General features: G+C 39.4%; 1 pseudogene across 1 annotated transcript; it reads left to right on the forward strand.

The window, feature by feature from the left end:
- The first annotated feature begins 1,562 nt into the window (after positions 1-1,562).
- LOC148880858 (inositol-tetrakisphosphate 1-kinase 1 pseudogene) lies at positions 1,563-3,621 on the forward strand (annotated as a pseudogene). The gene has a single exon (XR_016104666.1). The product of XR_016104666.1 is annotated as an inositol-tetrakisphosphate 1-kinase 1 pseudogene (transcript).
- The last annotated feature ends 238 nt before the right edge of the window (positions 3,622-3,859 follow it).

Consider the following 3,859-nt stretch of genomic DNA (forward strand, 5'->3'; position numbering starts at 1 on the left):
AGATTGCACTCCATTAATTGGCGCCGTCTGTGGGAAAGCTTCTAAAAGCCTCTCTCTAAATCTCTCTTACCTCTCTTACCTACCATTCTTCCAAAAACTCCAACACCCATAGCTTCCTCCAACAATGTCGGACGTGGCACAGAAACGACCACCACCGGAGAGCAACTCCAAGTTCCCGTGGTGTGCATTGGGCAGTTCACCATCCCTCTTTCAGTGGATGGGATCCCTAGTTTGAATGTACCACAAGTAGCGGCGCCCCTGGACCTTCCTTCATCAAGTCCTAAATATTTATTCTTTGTCTAAAACCATATGGAGCTGCTTCTCTCCTTTTTTATTCTTGGACCATTTTCTTCCAAGATTTTATTATTGACTAACCAAAATAACCCTTCTATTTTAGTTATTTTATTAGGCTTTTAAAATACATCATAATATTGTTGTTTTATTGGTTGAGGGTGTTTGACAATGTCTATGATTTTGTTTTCATAATTAATGTCAAATCAGAAAAAGAATTGGTTTTGTTTGAGAAGTGACAACATGATGGTTTTGTTTCTAAAAACAAGCTAATAATGTTTTTTGAAACCATCAACTATGTTTTCTAAAACATGGTTTTGGTTTCAATTTTGAAAACAAAAAACACATATACAACCAAGAACATTGTTTTTTTTTTTGTTTTTATTTTGAGAATTAATTTGTTTATCATTTTTTGTTTCTGAGATTGCCAACAAGAAAAACAACATTTCATATTGGAGAATGCCCCCTTAAGACTTTTCACAAATTATTTATTAAAAGTTTGGAAATAGAAAGAATCAAATTGACTTTTTTTTAGGGGGGGATGTTCCACCTTCTCGCTGTTTTGTTTGCCTGTCATAATTTGATGTAAGATGTTTAAAATTGTAAACTAAGAAATAACATTGATTGAAGCAATGAAAAATGATTAAGAGCCCATAATTCCACAAGGAATGTAGCATTTGAAGAAATGGGATTGAACAGTTGTTCAATCATCTACTATATATGCTATTTTCATCATCATTGTTGTCATTATCATCATCTTTTTTTCATCCTCATCCTCATCCATGAGAAATGCCAAAAGTAGAATGCTAATTAATTATTAATTTAATCAGGAATTATACTCTTTAAGATATACACTTGGGAGATCAAACAACATCATCATCATCATCATCATGCACTTGAACCATGCTTTTCAACTAAACGAATGTCTTTAAGATTCTCTAAAATTGTGGATTAGTGTAGGTGCACGTGTTAACTTATAAGGGTTGCACGTGTAATCTCCACCAGGCAATCAGGCGTGGTTTGTGTGACAAGTATCATCCATCCACGTGTCAATCCAATTGAGGTCCATATGTCCGATCACCAAATGCTCTCCCAAGTCTAAGGTGGGAGCTGGTGAGACCGGATCTGCTCCTTACAACTGGCGCCATGCATTGAGAACATCTCCCGTAATTATCAGGCGCCCATTTGTGAGGAGCAGATCCCGTCTCGGAGCTGGTGTGAAGCCAATAACATATGTAATGATGCATACGCAGAGGAGAGGCAACTGGCATTGATTAACGGCTTTTTCCACGATGAAAATAACCACACAACACAAGTAGGTTTACTGGAGTCAATTTCCACTGGGCCATTGATTAACGGCTTTTTTTTCAAATAGAAATTAATCTCTACCGTTCATTGAGCGCGTACAGTTCTTACCGTCCATTCACTGCCTCAGTAGTGCGGCCGGAATCCGCATAAGATCTCGAGAATATGCCACGTGGACATCGGAGACTTTCACTTACGTACGGTCTCTAACCCTACTTAATAATCTAACCATGGTTAGTTTCCATTTTCGAATCCTCGGGTTCGAGCCCTACTCGAAGTTATATAATACCTTCTCTTCTCTTCGTTTCTCTCGAATTTGTGTTTTTCATTTCAACAAGAAAAAAAAGCCCTAATTTCTCTCTCGTCCGAGCTAGCCCCGAGCCCCGAGGTTTCTCTTCTCCAGATTTTGAATCTGGTTTCTATTTCTCGATTTCTGGTATGAATGTTCATGCATTTATTCCATCTAGGCCATTACAGATCGAAGGTTTTGAGGAAGAAGGATGTCGGATTCATCGAGAAGATATCGAATAGGATACGCGTTAGCGCCGAAGAAACAACAGAGCTTCATCCAGGATTCTTTGGTGAATCTTGCAAAAGAGAGAAGTGTCGATCTCATACGAATCGATACTGATAAGCCCTTGGTGGATCAGGGCCCATTCGATTGCATCCTTCACAAATTGTCGGGCGAAGAATGGAAGAAACAGCTCGAGGATTTCTCCTCGAAGAACCCTAATGTCTGTATAATTGATCCGCTGGATGCGATTGAGAGGCTTCATAATAGGATTTCCATGCTCCAGGTGGTGTCCGAATTGAAAATCCCCCAGGAGAATGAGACTTTTGGAATACCTAAACAGATTTTGATCTATAATTCGGAAACGTTACTGGATGCAGATGCGCTGGAAGGGTTGAGGTTTCCGGTGATTGCCAAGCCGTTGGTGGCTGATGGAAGTGAGAAGTCACACAAGATGTCGCTTGTGTTCAATCGTGATGGTTTCAGCAAGCTGAAACCACCTATTGTCCTGCAAGAGTTTGTTAATCATGGTGGGGTGATCTTTAAGGTCTATGTTGTCGGGGACTATGTGAAATGCGTGAAGAGAAAGTCGCTTCCTGATGTATCGGAGGAGAAGCTGGGGAGTTTGGAGGATTCATTATCTTTCTCGCAGGTATCGAACTTGACCACACAATATCGAAATAACGATCACTATTATGAGAATATGCAGTTGGAAAATGCTGAGATGCCCCCACTGAGTTTCATTACAGACATTGCAAGAGGATTGCAACGGGCCATGCGATTGCATCTTTTCAACTTTGATGTCATCAGGGATGCAAGAGTGGGGAACCATTACCTCGTAATTGATATCAATTACTTCCCAGGTTATGCAAAAATGCCGTGTTATGAGGCTGTTTTGACTGATTTCTTCTGGGACATCGCTCACAAGAAAGAAGCAGTGGAATTTAACAAGGAAGAGAAATCAGAGATGGCTTCTGATTGTCGGAAGTTGCCTAGCTATGACATGGAGGAGAGAAAGATTGTAAGCAACACTTATTGTAGTGATGAAACTGATGGGGCCTAGCCACCTTCGCCTATGTCCTTGGAACTGGAAGAAAAGCAGAACAGGTTTCAAGTCTGAAAACGATGACAGGACATGCAAGTGGCTTGTTGGCTTATCGGCTTGAAGAGGGGACTAATAGGTTTTGCTTGAGCATCTTCAATGTCCTTATCCACTATGCCTGCCAATTTCAAGGTGGATTGGAGCTAGCGGCCTACAACTATTGAACTGCAGTTGGCTTGGTGAATCAATAAATAGGTTGTATGCTTCGTATTTCTGCCTCTCGACCAGTTTCCTTGATATTTCATTTCGATCTTGTATATTCAGCCATTGTGCTGGAAATAGGTATTCCTCAAATACTGAATTTCTAGGAAGGTTGAAGGTGTATTTCGAGGCTTATGAATTCCCATGCTTACAAGCTGTTTTAGTAAGTGCAAATATTGGCACCTTTAATGCATGGATTTCTTTTTTCTCATTTTGTCCATGATGTTCTCTATTTTTTTTAAACTTTTTTTTTTTCAAAAATGAATTTGTTTATTTTTGCAACTGGTATATTTTCTCAGTTGCTGATATTTAATTGATTTTGGCACCTTTATATATCAATTATGCCAGATCATGACGAATTAAATTTCCATATTTCTATCTGGGCAAACATTCCATTTCCAACTGTATAATGTTGTATGCATGGAATTTGTGACAGTTATTAACGGGGA

Source organism: Nelumbo lutea, chromosome 1 (genome assembly GCF_056320005.1).
Source record: "Nelumbo lutea isolate HS-2025 chromosome 1, American lotus-T2T, whole genome shotgun sequence".
NCBI lineage: Eukaryota > Viridiplantae > Streptophyta > Magnoliopsida > Proteales > Nelumbonaceae > Nelumbo > Nelumbo lutea.